Here is a 17767-nt window from a genome sequence, read left to right as displayed (position 1 = left end):
TGCATCTAATTGGGGCGACCATTGTTGTGATCATGATGTTTGGTGAACCATTAAGCTGCGCCATCGCCAAATAGGGCTCGCACGAATGTGGGGAAGGTTATTTATTTGTTGTTTTTTATTTCAGAGCAACATTTTATTCTCATGGTGATTTTGTGTGTTTTCGTCGTTTTCCAAAAACGCACCTTCCGAGAATGTTGGTGTTGATGTGTTGGAAAGAAAGATTTTTCTTTTTATTAAATGCGGAAGAAAATGTCAAGTAAATAACCAAAAATTGCAACAGTTTATTTGTCTGCGGGCCCTCCACCACAGCACAGCCCCTTCGGGATGCGGTGAATAAGCTCGGGGAAACATTAAACGAAGGTGGCTCGTTTGCGCGTGTGCACCAATAGGGAGGAAAACCAGCGGGAAAACGCGTCAAGAAGCAACGCACGCGGCACGGCATTCACCATGGAGACGCGTTTTTTAGTGGCATGCCTGCGATTCTGCGTTCCGCCGGTAGCTTATTCTTTCGCTTTCACCGGAGATGGAAGAATGCAGATAATAAAGGTGCCAACGACGCACCTTTGTGTACGTTGCTCACGACCAGATCTGTCGGACGGTTTAGTACTATCGAAGGTATAAAAATAATTTCCATTTTCAGGTTCGTCCCTTTAGACCTGGGTTTGGTTGCTGGGGACGTCCGGGTGTACGCCAACGCATCACACAAATACGCATGACATTTATCTCGCATCTACTTTTCTCATGCTTTTCATCAATTTGATCGCTTTTTCCCTCCCGTTTTTGATTTGGAATGTTAGATTCCACTGGATAAAGGTTTGCGCCAATTGGAAGAATGTTCTTTTCGAATTACTAATGCTTTCATGGCAACATGTTGTACCGGATTCTGCTTCACAAGCCGGAAGGACGTCGGTTTCCGTTGTTCGCATTTCCATATCCTTTGGATGCGTCGGAAGATTTTTTTATTATTTGGGCATCATTTGTAAATCTTTGTAGTCTACTCGCATCAGATCGGAAATGATCCGAAGCGCGAGTTCCGACAGTGGAATGATGTGGTTGGTTCTGGTGGGTAAATAAGTAATTCTAGCTTCCTGCCGCCAATAAGGAGGACTTTGGAATGAGAGTGTTTAAAGACGAAATACTGCTAAGCGTTAGTATTTTCACGCAGTTCAAACGTTACCTTGAATCCGCATCAGGTGTTGATGGTCTGGTGGGAGCGTGCGTGTCTTTGAGGTACAAATAACATGAACGTTCGAAGGAGGATGAAGTCGTAGAAGAGGCACAAAAAAACGCAATTCGAACGTGGCTATAACCTCCCAAACGAATGACATTGATCGAAGCATCTAGCGGATGAGCCGACATGTACCATGGTTTCCCGGAAAGGATGATTTCCACCTGTTTGTGAAGCATATTGGAGCTTGCCAGACACGCAAACAAACGGGGCGTTGCATGAGTACGCCAGGATCATCCGGTTTCCGTAGCAACGGTCTTACTGAAGCGAGGAATGGAGGAGAATAAAGGATAAGTTTGGAGCTCTTGTGACTCCTGGCGGGATGTGCTGCATTTAAGCTTTTTGTCTCTTTGGATCTTACATACAAGCGAAATTGGAGAACGTCAGGTACAAGACAACTCTCACCCCTCACAAGCGCCCAGAATAGACCGGAGCCATATTGGGAGGCATTGGGCGAAGAAAAAACAAAACGCGGCATTTGATACGAGACACAAAATTAATAGCCACGAGCATAGTCTGGAAGTGATGTTGATGGTTGGGAGCTTGCAGCTCTTTCTATGCCGAACAAACCCTCCGATACTCCCGATTATGCTCCAAGGGTGGTTTATTACCATCATCAGTAGGAGCTAAAAGTCGTCCGATGACTTATTCTAGCAGGATTCCAAGTAAAAGCAAACCAGCACTGCAATACCTAGTGTATTTTGAGACGAAGTTTATCGCTGAATACGCGCGCTATGTTTATGTAGTTGGTTGGTTTGTATAAGTTTGATCTGCTCTACATATTTTCTACAAAACGTTGAACAAGTTTTGGTATACTTTTCGTTTTGGAAAGAATTAAAAAAAACCGGATCAATCGCTTGATCGAGACATAGAATTTCATTCAAGGCCTTCTCCCGAATGAGGCCGTATCTGATAAGTAACCAGTTTTTTTTTTGTTGTACCGATATCATTCGAGGAAAACCCCGAAAACGACTATTGCCGATTTGCTCTTTCTCGCGGTTCGGTTCAAGGCTGCGACATCAACACAAAACCGATCAAATGTTTTGGAACCGAATGAGCATCTTAATCTTGTTCGTCGACCGCTTGACCTTCCCTGTGCTACTCTCGATCCCGTTTCCCTAGTTAGAGATCTTCTGCTCCCACGTTTCTTCCACGAGTCTACTTTTTACCATGTTAAAGCTGTGTCAATAAATTATCGAATGTCGTTTTTAAGTGACTTGCTGTTAAGTGGCAAAATTTTTAGCTGATATACTGCACTTAGTTTATTACCAAATTACCTAAGAATTGATTTCATGAGTACGTACATCGGGAGAGATATGCTCGCTCTCTAGACTAATCCTGTCGCAACTGTCGCAGAATTAAGTTACAAATAGCAACAGGCTTCGGTCACGTTATCCAGTGTGGTGAAGAAAGAAAATGGAACATAGAAGAATTGATGGACTGGCTGTTGGATACAGGTTAGGCCATTAACCAGTTCATCACGGAACGGAAGACACTTTTTACACGGGGACACAACGAAAGATAAACTGATCGTTCTATCGCATTTTTTCATTAGACACCACCGGTGTGAAGCGGGTGGAAAGCAAGGGATAACCTGAACCATTGCCAAAATGTGGCCATCTTCGTGCGTCTTCCATCTTGCTCTGTCAAGAATATATAAGCGCAGTTCTCGATTCATCTCGCCAGTCGCTTCCTGCTTGAGAATGCGCCAGCCGCCGCTGTGCAAAAGAAACATTAAAATCGTTTCGGCGCGGTGATGATCAGCTTCGCCGTCGATGAGGAAATGGCGTTATGTGCGAATGACATTCAAATGAGAACGACATCGTGATGGGTACGAGTCGAGGTGCGCATCTCGAGTCACGCCTAGATTTTCCAGCATCGGAAGGACTATTGAAACACCTTGATGGGGTTTTTTTATGTTTCTCTGCATGCTTTTGCTCTATGCTCCATTAATTAGTGTCACCAGTCATGCGCTTTTGACGGAGTTTGCGGGTGCGTGTACAGATTGCTGGCGGCAAGCGTGCCGCCGCACATTTCAGTGATGGATGAGTGGCTGGCTGTGGGGATCGCGATAGATCTAGGCGGCGTTTATTGCGCATTGCGACATCTAGCCAACAATCCTGTCTAGAGCATCGAAGCAGTAACGATGTAGTGGTGTATTTTGAGGCACACTAGACTTGACTCGGTTAACTTAATCGATAAAGCTCAATATTTGCATAAAGTTAAACTAGCACTATTTACTTTACCAGTAGGCACTACCGGTTGTTGGAATCGTTAACTTCATTAATCGCATTTTATGAACTCTCTTTCCAGGTCTTTTAGGAGAAGAATGTGATCATCTCTATTAACTTTAAAACGAGGACGGGGTAAGCGGGTTTTTTATTGCAAAATAGTTTCTAGTATTTTTTATAAATATCATTGTTTAAAGATTTTTTTCGGGTTAACGATATTTATTAGCCTTTCAAAATTTGAGATTCATCTATCTCGCAGTGTGCTAGAGTAACTGATAATTCACCGTACCAAAGCAATGCTTATGCATGATCACGATCGTATACAGAGGTGCTAGCGTTCATGTATTCGTCGCTTAGTTGGTGAGTTTAGGACGATTTCTCAGCGCTGTGAAATGTGACATGCGCACTGACGATCGGTAACATTTGGCGCGATTGCAATTCTTCCACGCAAAGTAAAGAAAGGTATGATCTTTCATTCGCATCGATCGGTTAGTTGATCGTGGAACGCTCGTTTGAGGTGCAAACAGATCACGGAGATACTATTAGTGGGACATTTATGGACATCAAATAATGCTTGGCAAACTTTCAAATTGTTTCGTATGGAAAAACAAACTTTATCCAATAGAATATAGGATTTTTTAATTCGCGCTCTTCTTCTTGTGTGTTAGAACATCCAGAAAAGAGTCTAATGTATTAGATTTTGAGCAACTGTACGTGTATGTATATGTTTCTTCTCAGTTGCTGTTGGTTGGGAAAAGCGTAGTCGTGCAGCAGCGTGTCTTCGGTGTGTTTTGGGTGAAAATGCGCCACCGGTGGAGGTATCCAACGTAAAACCCGAACGGCCGAACGAACCAACTAGACGAAGCTGTGGCCAGGCCACATATTCTATTAATAGCGGTGGAAAATCGAACTGAAAATCAGTACCAAGCCAGTACCCGTAGGTTGTCGTGTCGTCGTCGCCGTCATCGTCATCAGCCAGACGTAGACGTGGTGGATAAGTGTAGTGAGTTGTTGCCGGGGGCCAGGAGTAGAACAAAAAAGGAGACAGCGGTTGAAGCGGTGTACACTCTCTCTCTGAAGTCGACGTGTAGAAGGACGAGTGGTGTTGGGTACTGCGCAAACGATCGCAGCAGGAACGCAGCTGCTGCGCAGTCCTGCACAGTACTGGTCGAAAAAATGTCAAATGGCAAACGGTTGATGTGAAAGGCGATTACATGCAGTACTAGGAACGGGGATAGGGAGATACACGAAGCGGCCAGGACACGGTGGTGGTGTGTGATTTGCTTAGGCGCGTAAAGGTGAGTTTTTGTGAGTTTGTTTTTCACCTCCTAGATGTTGTACTGGACGGGTTACATGGAGAGATGGTAGACATTTTTTGGCTTTCCACATACTCGTTGTAATTCCAATACACTCTGTTGAAATAGACTGTTCGAAGTACTTCCATGTAGAACACATTAAGGTGAAGTGGTGTTGCATTTCAGTTCTCGACAGTGCAGTTGTCCTTAGTCATTTAATCTCACAAGAAAACCTCGCCTAATATGCGCGATTTTCTCTCGGGAAATGTTTTTCACTGCACCATTGCATTACCCGCAACACCGGATCATCATTTTTCATTCGGCCGAGTGTTGTGTATATGGGGTTTTTCTCTTGGCGCTGTTTCACCACGGCAGCTGGATCGATATGGCAGGAGGATCTCGCATGCGCAACGCGATCGAGAAGATGATCCTCGCCACGACCGGCGTTCGTTGCCGCTAACGTCTCGCGTAGAGCCACCCACAGACGAGGTGACTAACTGACTGTCGGATCAACTTTCTCGTCCAGCTCTGTATGTTGGAAGCGCTGAACATCCCTGGTGCGTACCAGCAGAACAAACATGTCCCGATTGCGCGCTGTTTCTTATTACTACTCTTCTAGCAGCAACACTTGCGTGCAGCTGTCCGGAAAGTCCGTACATATTTTGCTTTTGCATCAACGCATGTCTTCTGTTTTGCTATGGCATGTACGAAACAGAACTCATGATCGTCATCAACTAGCAGTTTAGTGTGTCATTTTCTTCCAACGTCAACAATGTGAACTATGAAACAGTGCATGAATGATGCGTATGAATGTTTGGCCTGAATGTAGGTAAAGGTAACTACCTGGAATGCACCGTAAGATCGAGTATGAAATTCAAGTTACTAAAATTCCGATCATAACACCTACCGCTGGGTTGTGAAATTGACACAAAACATAATCTATGCGACCTCAAAAAATATAATTCTGTGTTGATGGCGCTGTCCTTCGGGCGCACCACAATCGGCAGCTGCGCATCCCCCCGTGCATGGCCGAAGGAAAGAAAAAAAGGGAAACAAACGTTTAAACACGAGTGCGAGAGGTTGCACATATTTTCCGACTATTCCATTAGGCTCGGACTAGAAAAAGGGGGAAATTAAAAGACACTCTTCCGAGGCGCACGCGCCGTCCTTCCTAAATCAAAGTGTCTCTGGTCGAGCAGGGAGTGGAAGGCCGATTTGGTGCGTGCGCGTTCGTACCACCACGGTACGGTCGGTAAATCATTACAGCTAAGCCACGCCATGGTTGCTTTAGAGCACATATCGGATCAGATGCGGCGGCAGTAGGACGAGATCAGTTCATTAACGCATACATGCTGCGTTGGTTCCGGATCAGATCAGAGAAAAATGCATCGAACAGAGAGCGGACCAAACGCCCGTTCGCTGCTCTGGTATTGGTGCTGTGGCAAACCGTCCATTCCTATTTGTCGGCATACGGTTCAGTTTTCCCTTTCAATTTTCCCTTAGCATCTTTCAAGTTCCGGCCCAGATATACCTGGCTTAAGTTTCCAAATGCGCGTCGCTGTTTTCGGTTTGCTCTTTTAATGAGCACCGGCACCAGCAAGGGGACCCTCTACGAGCATTCACCATTCAGTTGGATGGAAGGGTGCAAGGGTGGAAAATGTCTCGATCTTCTCGAGATTCTAATTGCTTCTTCATTTCCATCCACCACATACCCTGATGCGGGCCACTGCGGATGGATAAGAGATGGGATGATGGGATTTCAAAGTCGTCGTTCTTCAAGATGTCATTCCACTTCCATTCGAAAACGCACCGCTGCGCCCGGTACCAAAGCACGTGCTGCAGCCGCACGACGAATGCGTTTCCGGTGGCGGTTTCATGTGACATGCACGTTTTAAATTGAAGCCGAGATCGTCCAATCGCAGACGGGAGTACGAGTAAGGGAACGAAATCTCTCGGGGGCGGATTGTGTGTCTCGTGCGTACATTTCGCTGCACGTTTTTTTCCCGGCTACGGAAGATACGTCGTTCGGCTGTACAATAATTTGTAGGTGATTGTCGTCCTCGGTAAGGATGTACAAGGAGGGGAGGGACTGTGTTGTGTCTGCCGGGTGGGCTGTCATAATTACTGCGGAAGACTGACGCGCTCTTTGGAGCAGCTCTCTTCCATCATGGTAAGAAAACCCTCGCGCCATCGTCGCGATCCTCCATTCCAAGCAGTTCTGGAACGAACGAAAAATGTCATCACCGCCGGTCGTGTAGCGCGTGTCTTCGATTTTACCGAGATGCATTTACTTGCCTGTTTCTCCTTTACACGGCTACAAGTTTTCCATCTCCGGCCCGTCGCGACGAGAGGGGGTTTCTTGGAGTTGTTGTTGTTTTTTTTTGGTAGATATTCATCTCGACAGCGGATTTTCTGTCCGCTTCACGCGCTATATGGGGTCGCAGCCCGTCCGCGTCAGAAGTCAAACGCTTTCCACACGCTTGTGTGTGTGTGGTGGGTGGTGAATGAAATGGAAAATTGGCACCGTGCCAGAAGCGTACAGCAGGAGGACCGTACGAAAGTGACGTCTTTGGGATGCTTGGAAAACATCGAACCGAAAGCTGAGTCTGAGCGGTGTGTGTACGGCAACAAATATAAAATAATAAAACTCTTGAAAAACACACACCGCACGCGTTGGCAATGTTTTTGAAACTCTATACTCGAATACTTTGCCCACAACCCATTGAACGGGTAATATACAGCAGAAATGTGTTATGCTTTGTTTTCGTAATATTTTACCTCTTCTTTGCCTGAATTGCCATAAGTTTTCCGTTGGGGTTTTGTATTTTACGTTCCTTTTTTTCTTGAGCCAAGTCTTGTTGTTGCGCACCGGAGTAGGCAGCAAGGGATGTAAGAATGTGCCGAAAAAATCGGCAAACAGTGTGCTTCTCGGTTATGAATGTAATCAAATTATTCGCGCACGTGCCCTTTTCTACCGAGCCGTTTGCTGGAGAATGGCCCGCGCGATTGGATCGGATGCTTGTGAGAAATCGATCGACTGGAATTTCATGAAATCCTTTAAAAGAAAGCCAGCGAATGTATAATGGATTATGATATTTTTCAGCTTTTTTCGGGTTCGACCAGTTTAAAAGTCATTTCGGTTTGTTTCTGTATGCATTAAAACGGTACATAAAAAAACCATTTCCTTGTATGCGCGTACGTTTCTAGCGGAAGAGCTAAAGCTATTAATTTATTGATGCTTTTCTCATCGAATAACACTAACTGCGCTGAGATTAGCAACATTTTGTGAAGAGCTTTTTTGTGTACTTCCGGCAGAGAAGTTGTGTCCCTTATTCGTTGTTCCTTAAAATTATCCTCAATGTTGCCTGCGTACGAAAGCGGAAGTATCGGGAATGTGTTTTCACGTTACGGCATTATTATCCTGCTACGCGCCCTCATTAAAGCACGTTTTTTGTACCATGGCGTCGATAGCAGACTGTCACTTTTTACTCTTTTCAGCCAAAAAATCATCTTCGTGAGTGATTTTTTTCTTCTTCGTTTGTATGCTGACAGCCCCAGCAGATCTCTTGCGACTCTTTCGAGCCGTTTTGTCAATCGGATTGTCGAAAACCTCGGGCGTGAAATATTAATTTGTCCGTGGTGCGTTTCGTACTTGTTGGGGTGTTGCGTTGCGTTTGTTTGTTGCGTTTTTTTTTGTTTGGTCCCATTTCATACCAACCCCGTGTCGATGTGTTTGTCGATTTTTCGTCGCTTTTCTTCGCGAGCGTGTTGTTCAAAAACGCAACAACCTTCCGATCTGACCTCCGGTGAGCGATCTCCGCAGTGGTTCCTCGCAGGATGCTACCGTTGGTTGGCTTTCGATGTTTTGTTGCGCAACCAAAATCCCAAGAAACTGCCGAAACGTGTCGACTTCGAGTGTCAAACCCGCACGGCAGTAAATGTATCTTCCCGAATGGAAAATAAGGTGTGTGTTTGTGTGGGATGTAAAAGGTGTGTGTATCGCTGCCGATCGACAGTTTGGGCGTGTAGGAGAGGCTGGTTACTATAAGGATACTGGTGAGCGCTTAGGACGCAGGAGGATCGCAAAGGAATCGGCGTAAAGGAAAACAAAATGGTGCCTCATTTATTCGTATTTTGAAGGGGTTGGGCCACGATGGAATCTTAATTAGAGTCCCTGGGTGTGTGGAATATTTTTATTCTCTTTGATACGGTTGTGCCGGTGGAACTGGGTTCCGAGAAATGGAAATACAGGAGTATGACGTAGGAAATCAATCTAGCCACCTTTAATCATTGCTGAATGTGAATTAGAATTTTGTTACACTGTATTCGGAATTTTGCCTATTTGCTGCTTTTACCTTATTGCTGCGAAATATTACGAGAATTATGTTCACTTATGTATGCGAAGGTGCAGCTCACATTTGATGTCAGCTGATTAGAGAAGTAGCCATGTTGTATCGCATTATATCTAATTATCGTTGTACCGGTACGGAACTCGTGTTTCATTATTGTTGCTATCCAAAATTCCTTTTCGCATTTCTTGCAAAACAATAAAACGCAAAAATGGAACTTATTTGTTTTACATCTTGAATTCACATATGCGGAATGTGAAAGCCTTACTTCTGGGCATGCCAAACGTTATCTCTTTCCCTCGTTCTAACGCTTATTATTCTATTGCGCCTTCCGGCAGAAGTGTTTTGGGCCTGTGTGTTTCTCACTTTCAACGGTTGGTGGTTGTGTAATTGGAGCAGATGTGGCTACTGTCTGCTTTTCACACAGCCCGAATACCGTATCGTACTCCGGTTGAGCTGCGAAAATTTACGATCTTCATACGAGTATAATGAGCAAAACCGCTCGTTTTTTGATGTTTTTGGTTTGTGTGAAGCAAAGCTTTTTAGGAATTATTGTAATAGCATGCGAATCGTTTTCCACACAATTCGTTCAAATCATCCAGTTGGCTAATTTCTGGCTCATAGCTGAGCGCTTGGTTGTTCTCATAGTTTCAGCCGAGCCGCATACCAAGCTGGCTAGAAAGAATGATAGCGATAGCGGTGTAATCGCAACGCAACACTGCCAAGACAACGTGCACGCTCGCATTATGACCCCGGCCAGACTTGCCGACATATCGCATCTTGGCTCCTGCAGAATCGATCGGCTGCTGGCTGAAACGGTCTGTGACACACATGTGTTTATCGCTTCAACTGGTAAAAGGACTACGACCTCGCTCGAGTACCGAGACAATCCCGAGGCTTCGTTTTCTAGTTTGTTTCGACTTCTTTATTCAGTTTGTCTTTTTCGCTTCTTCGTGTCCTTCCCGAATGGCACACTTGGGAGAAGCGATCTTTTTTACCAACATCTGGCCGAGTGTCTGTCAGCGTGATGTTTCTTTTTGATTTCGTTACATTTGGTCCCTCAACCATCCTTTGTAGCCTGAACCGCATCGCTTACCAGGATTTCGTACTCCGTTGTAGATCTCCAAGGGGGAAAATCATTCCAAGAGATGAGTCTGAAGTTGTAGGCCCAGCTTCAGTTGGTTGACGGTAGCGATTTATAATTTCTTCCTGGTGGGTTTCTCCGTCCACGAGAAAAATTAGATCACCCGGCTCGGCACGACGATCAATCCAGGAGATCCAGAACAAGAGCACGTTGATCCGTGTTAGGACTGCGATCTCGAACCACGATCAGGGTGCGATACGAGCCAGAAAGTGAACTATTCCCTTTCTCAAAAGGGCATTTTACGACCAGCGAGTATTAGTCAGTTGCGGAATGCAGGCAAAAGGAAAAAAAAATCCCCGTCAAACAACGATAAAATTCTCCACTGTAGCAATGGGAAACGGCGAAGCTAAACGATCGAAATTTCTGCCCTGCTCGTGTGGTCGTAAAAAAAGCAGATGTGTGCATGCAAATGAAAGTACAGCAGGAAGAAGGAGCGTACCGATCGCGAAGGGCGACGCACCAATGCGTATGGAACGTATTTTATTGCCATCCGGTAGCGATGCAGCAGCCAGCTTTATGGAAGTTGTGTGTGTGTGTGTGTTGTTTTTTTTCGTCAAGCAAAATTATTCAGATAAACAGAGCACAAGACGCTGGGATGCGCTTCCCGGTCGTCATTACCCATCAACTGGCACGCGCGCTCTTCTTACGCAGCAAGGCAGCGGCGGCAGCAGTAGCAGCAGCAAGCATAATGGTTTGTTACGATGGTGTCGATGTTTTGAAATTTGAACACGCAGAAGGATGATATTGCAGTTGCACAAAATGTTCCCGAAGCCGATTTCCGATGCAAAAGGCAAACAAAGCGTTCATTTCCTTCACAGAGTGCAATTGTTTCCCATATTGTCAATTAGTTTCCTGCAGGATGGGAAGCGAGCGAAACAATTTCAAGTTCTTCTTTCCCTCTGGTGGAGGTTGGGCATGACAAAATAATGACAAACGTGACTGCAAAGCTGAGGCACACTCTTTCGCAGTGTTTTTGTTCTGTGAAGGAGCGAACCTCAAACAATTGTTTCGTTTTAAAGGCGCCGAATAACGATGCGGTGTGTGATGTAGACATGGATTTGGGGTTGAATGGCAGCGAAACGATTGCTAGCATTAAAAGGCGTTCGTTATGATTCGGTTGGCAGGGCATCGCTTGCTAATACACAAAGCACGATCGTATACAATCGCGAAGGGGTTGGTCAGCCAGTGACACCTTCGAAACGTGCGACGATCATTGGCGATCAGCGAGAGAGTAGCTGTGTGAAGCATAAATTTGATTGATTTGCCTGAAGTCACTCATGCGGGAGCGGACGAGGAACAAGCCATGGAGTCGTTAATTATTATCTTCGTTGTCGTAAAAATTGTAAAGCGTCGTAAAAGCGTCAATCATTGTCGTGTCTGTGACTTGTTGAGAAGAATGCTTTCCTCTGTAAAACTAGCGTTCGTTTCTCCCAGCACAGCAGTGCGTCTTTGTAATTTGTTGAGCTAAACGTGCGAAAGAGGAGTAATTTTGAATGAACTATTACAGATGACTCATGGGTTTTCTCTTGGTATTATATTGTAATTGAACGCATTCATATACATTCGGTAAGTTGATCCTAGGTACTTCATTTCAAGTACCTAGAAAAGGCTCTTGTCTGAGAGCTTCGATCTAGTTTAGTTCATCTCTAATTATTTTCCTAAAGAAATTCATGACCAGAAAAGTGAAGAAAGTAATTTGACTCACCAGAAACTCATGCACCATATTTACTATTCGACTTGGTTATTGTAAGGTATCACACAATGGAAGATTTTCCTTCTGGTGAGACCTCCTCATTCGACAGCTTTAAATCGTAGAACAAAGGCCACGTTCTATTAGTGCTTACCTTGGATACGCATCCTTAAACGCACATTCAACAGGTCCTTTCACTGAGCCAAGAATTGAATGCTCGTGCCCTACGTACATTCACCTGGCTCACGCGTCATTTTTCCTTCGTTTTGATGGAGTAGATTCTCGCTCTGACGGTGTAGAATCCGCTTCCATCCTGCCATACAGTCTTGATCCAGTGCCTGATCAGTACAGCAAAACACGCAACCTTCCCTTTTACGTACCGCAACCCAACTCCCCGCCTCATGGGGAAGGAAAAGGTCAATTGATTTCCCTCGGGCGAGATTTTTCCGATCGAAAGCTTTTTGCTCCCGGCTTGTGGCTGTCCTTTCGCATATACTTTCCATACCTTCGCTTTGCTCTACTTATTTCGAAAGCATCCTTTTCGCATCCCGGTTCGTTCGAAACGCAATAGCGGGAGAGCAATATTTCCACCGTTGCTTATTGTTTGGTGTGCGGAACGATGGGAGCCCAGTTTTCCCATTCGCTTTTCCATTCAGTGGAAAACAGGAATGCCTCATTTCGCTCCATTAACTGCGCCGTGTCACTTGCTCTGGATGTGGGAAGGTGTAAGTAGAAACCCTTTATCTCCATGGTTCAACAATATTAGCTGCTCTGGTCCAGCTGAATGATTTGGGGGAAGCGCAGTTTCTGTCACGCTTTTCCGCCGTGAGAGGATTTGGGTGTTTGGGGTGAGATTGGGAAGCATTGGGGGTATATCGGGCAGTCTGTTCTCACCGTCGAATGGGAATGTGGCGGTTTTTTGTGTGTTTCGGAAAGCACACTGTTCTCATACCAATACTAAGAACATCAGCGTGTGTGTTGGGATTGGCAAATCGAATCAGAACCGTGCAGTGGATCAATAAACCGAAAGCCTTACCGATGTTGATAGGAATCTAAGTGGTTGTGAGGGAGAGCCAATACACCGTTCCCTTTGGGCGTTTCATCTTTGCGGGACGACGAAACTTGCGGCTGCATCCGTTTCGATGGTAATTGAATTCAATGTAAGTCAATTCTTGTTTGACGTAAATTGAAAATCTCGTGCACCTCACACTCACGCAACTTGTGTGTGCGGGAAAAGAATCTCTCAAGCCAGAGTCTGCCAACAGATTAGCCACTCACGTCTAACCATACACATATGCTACGATCTGTTGGTGGTCATCACACATACCGATATACGTGCATCTCTAGTACCGTGCCGTATGTGTCGTGTCGTTATATCGACCACCAGGAACCGGGTCAAACAGAAGAACGCTCCGAAACACTCGGGAGCCTATGCTGCTTGTCGGGTGGTCGGAGCTAGAGAATAGTGAACTGCTACCGCAAACAGCTTCCCTGTGCCTCGTGAGTGAGATCAAAACACATACGCGAATGCGCGTGAAACACTACTCGGTACACAATTGCCGGGACAGATCAACGCATGGGCAGAAAACAACGCACAAACACACATATCGAGCAGAACACATGCTTGAGGCAACCGAACTTGACCAAAACCCCCAGCTGCCGATTCACCCGGGAGTGTGAGATGTGTTCGTTAGTCGGTCTCACAAGTGTGTGAGATGAGATGACCCCATGTGCTGCTCGCAAGTAGTGCTAGACGCACCACGTTTGTGGTGTCAGCAGCGGTAAGCTGCATCTTGTTTGTTTGGGAAATGTGAAGCTAATGTAGTTGACATGTCCACAATTTAAAGTCAAACCTGCCTGCGATTGCTAGACGATGGCAATGATTCACCAGTGATAAGGTACTATCTATGTGTCATTGTAAGAATAAAGAGGATTGATCGCCAGGATCTCGAAGGAGAATCATTGCTGTGTATAGGCTTTAATTCGAGACTAGCAGCGATATTTTAGAACAGCGTGTCTCCTATTCTGATCGATTGGTCGATACGAGTTAGTGACGTCAGTGGACGGAAAAGGCCTCCTAACATTACTTGCGCTTGGCTTAAAGAAATGTCCATCATTAAAGTGTACATGTTTGTGTGTGCGATGAAGTACGCAAGAAAGGCGAGAAGCAGCCAGAAAGCAGAAGAAGGTCAGTTGTTGATTATATGTTTTCGTTTTCCATAATGTCAACGATTCATGGTCATGTCATTGAGTAGCAACGGGGCTAGAAAAAGCAACGGGACAAGATTAGAAAAAAATAATCATAAAAAGGAAGAATCTGTAGCGGACCATCCATTGGCAAGGAGTGATACGTGATGGAGTCGCTGTACGTATCCCGGGAAGGAATATAAAAATGTAAGAGTCGAGATTAATATTACGCACATAATAGCAGATAATATGTGACTGCAAGGCAGAGCCTATAAATCCTTTCGAGCACCAAGCAAGGGGAACCCTTAAATGTAGGTCATTTTCTTCTCATTCGGAAATTATTGATCATCCTCGAGGACCTCACCAGACCCAAGGCGGGGAGTGGAAATGGGACAGATTATTTCGACGCTGAGGCATGTCATCATGATGGTATGCCGAGAACGTCATTTCGATTCTCTCAACCACCAACAACACGAAAAATGGAAAACACACGACTGTGTTCTGCTGGGATGAATTGCTTGTGTGTCCAAATGAGGTTGGAGTTGGAATTATTTATGATAATATTGTCCTGGAACAAGGGTTGAAAAATCGATATGGGAGGAGATACAAGATTTATGTTTCCCATCGATTAGGATCAGTCGCCCCCTGTCCTTAGTCCGTTGTTGGATGGAAATCGGTGAAGAGCCTTGCGGAAACGTGTAAAACTGTTGCTCACGGTTGTCTGTGATTAGATCGACTAATATGGACAAAAACACGTAAGACGTTGAACGCACTTCCAATGCTCTTCCTGGGGGTGTTTGTGTTTTGAAGTTTAAAATAGCTCCGTTGAGCTTTTTTTGTATTTACTGGTTTAATGAATGAAAACCTCTCTCTCTCTCCATCGCATCGTGTACAGAAAATGGACATTCTGGACCCACAGTGAGGGCGGACAAGTTTTTTAAGATTTCTTCCTACACCTTTCTAGCTCCGTTCGGGTATCCGTCGGGAAATGAGGAGTGTTACACCTACATAATTTACCGCAATTGGAAAAGAAAAACAACAACGTTTCCGATTTCCAGTCCTCTCTCCGGTTCCGGTGAAAGGGTATTATAGTTCGTCTTATCCGGTCGGTTGTCTATTCCGTACTAATTTAGATATAATATACTTCCCGTTCCGGGGTAAGCATGGTTGTGATGCAGGTTTTTTTCTTGTGCAGACCTCTCATTGGTGCAGAAGTGACGGGAACTTGTAGCAATGGTGTTGGTCTGTTATCGATTTGTGTGTGTTTTATGTTAATTATTTATCCGACTCCGTTCGTACTTCTTTCGTCCACGGACAGATTTGCACGCACAGGTATGCTTAATGTTTCATTCCAATGCTGGAAAATCATCTTCGGCCATGTCGATAATCATGTTCTTCTCCATCACCGTTGTTGGGAGTGGAAGCGGAGACGAAATGCCCAATGGAGCGTGTAAAATGCAGAACCTTTTTTATTGCTAGCTGAAACGTAGCTAGCTTTCCACCTCTCGCCGTGGATGCTTCGGGTTCAGCATTCGTTTGCCACGCGTGGGGTTTATTGAAAGAGCGCCCACGTGAACGCAACGCGTGTGGCCTACCGTGCGTCTCCATTTAGTTTTGTATTATTTTAAAATCCACTTATTTCGCTGTGTACACCTCAACTTGCCGACATGCAAAGCAAAGTAGAGGGTTTCAATTCAAAGCAAATAATGAAAGTGTAAAGCAAAACGATAAACAAGCCGGCAATGAGGTTTTTGTGGATACATGAAACATAGAACATCAACAACCTCTCTTGTTCCTGGTACAAGGAGAACGAATGGCAGGAAACGAAGAAGGTCACAAAAGAAGCCCGGAGGTGCAGACAAACACGCACATAATTTATCACCACCACATGGAGTGACAAATGATCGAAACATATGCTGCTCACAAATCATTTTCCATTCCAGTGAGTGAGTGAGCGCACGCAGGAGCGTGTCTGCGTTTTTCCTCACACAGCTACATCCCAGCACCAGTACGTGTGGTGGAAAATCATATGAGAATGGTTGTGTATGTGGGAAAGAGAGAAACGGCAGTGTTCCCTCTGCATTGAGTGCAGTTGCACACAGCTGTAAAGCAATTTGTGTTGCCAGGTGATGAAGATGGGCATATGAGAGTGGAACAGGGAGAGAATGTTCACTCAGCTGGAGGTATCTCACCAAGAGAAAATTGGAAAAACTCAACCCAATCATAAAATTCATAAAAGGATAAATGAGAAGGATGAGAAAGATTGAGAGAGAGATATACATATATACATATATGTATAAAAATATATGCTTGTGTGCGTTGTTGTTTTACAAAGCATGCCATCATATCATTCTCGATGCGAACGAAATTCGTTCCACCATTTTCCATCTATCATTTCCCAGTTTTCCCCTTACATATATTCTCCTCCGACTGATTCGGTACGTTTCGTTTCGCGCTCAGGATGCGATTCGGCTCACTACGGTTATTTTGGACCGATTTTTCTCTAACGTGTTCGAGCCAACTTTGCTTGGCAGCAGATACACGATACATTCCTTCACAGGCAGCGGCGATCCTGCGAACGCACGTGTCAAAGTGGGAGAAAAGAGGCACACTCACTCGAGCAGAGAGAGAGAGTGTGTCGTGCGTATGTGTGTGTGTGTGTGTGTGTGTGTGTGTGTGTGTGTGTGTGTGTGTGTGTGTGTGTGTGTGTGAGTACGTGGAAATGAAAGCATTGGGCTTTCTATGAGGTGTGTAGAACGTATGTATTTAAATGTACATGTCATGAGAGATGAGGATATGTGGTATTTTCCCTTGTCTCTCGTTTGGTCTGGTTCATTTTCCTTGAGTTGGTCTACTAGTATACGTATTTTAGGAAGTTTAGTGTAAATAATAAGCAATGTGGATATGCATCTTTTGTACCTAAATGCAGTTTGTCGGATTTAAAGTAGCTTGACAGGTTGGAAAATATATTGAAAACGTGAAAGACAACCATGCACGAGTGTTAGCAATGAGATGTGCCCGAACACAGCTCACTCACACTGCGTGAGTTTATGTACTCGCACGTCTTGCTCCGATGATAAGAAGATGATCAAACACATCAGATAATGAATCAGTGGCGCGTAAGGAGAGAGCGCCGGAAACATCAGAAAATTCTCGCTTCACAAAAACTCACACGCCAGTCACCGAACAGGGTTGCTTGTGCGCTTGCACTCACGTCTCTCGCGTTTACGACACACAGCGCGTGAGGCACGGTCTTCTCACCCACGCGGTTCACTCTAAGATCGAAACGCGTACGGTACGGACGTGCTTTTTGTGTTGGTTGACTGGCCGTTCAATTTTCCTGCCAGTGCTGCTGCACAGAAACGGTCCCGCAGCAGAAAAGCAGAAGGAAGACGCACAGTGTCGGCTGGGGTTTTTTCCCCCCTGTGAGCGTGCTGCCATCGCGATAGTGACGTGAAAATCCATTTGCAAACGCCAACCAACGGCGACGGACGGCAAGGCGCACAAAAAATGTTATAAGCCCCCGAACGCGTCGCGCGTGGTCTTTTGCACTTGGTGTGTATTTCGTATTTTTCGTGTGTGTGGCTTACTGTAGTGTGCGAGATAACGTTGCGAGCGATAAAGTGTGTGGCGAATGTGCGAA

General features: G+C 45.2%; 1 protein-coding gene across 8 annotated transcripts in view; it reads left to right on the top strand.

Moving 5' to 3' along the window:
• LOC128305471 (myocyte-specific enhancer factor 2) overlaps positions 1-17767 on the top strand; it is a 43489-nt gene that overhangs the window by 12287 nt on the left and 13435 nt on the right. For 6 of the 8 annotated variants that reach the window (XM_053042941.1, XM_053042937.1, XM_053042938.1 and 3 more), the window contains exon 2: positions 3542-3594. The exons of 1 other annotated variant lie outside the window; for it this stretch is intronic. The gene's annotated coding sequence lies outside the window, so the exon portion shown is untranslated. Of the gene's footprint in view, positions 1-3541; positions 3595-4440; positions 4758-17767 lie in introns of those variants that run through there. One more of the 8 variants, XM_053042933.1, reaches the window with a different exon arrangement.

This window comes from Anopheles moucheti, chromosome 3, assembly GCF_943734755.1.
Source record: "Anopheles moucheti chromosome 3, idAnoMoucSN_F20_07, whole genome shotgun sequence".
NCBI lineage: Eukaryota > Metazoa > Arthropoda > Insecta > Diptera > Culicidae > Anopheles > Anopheles moucheti.
Note: the sequence above shows the minus strand (reverse complement) of the source record. Positions and strands in the feature narration are given on the sequence as shown.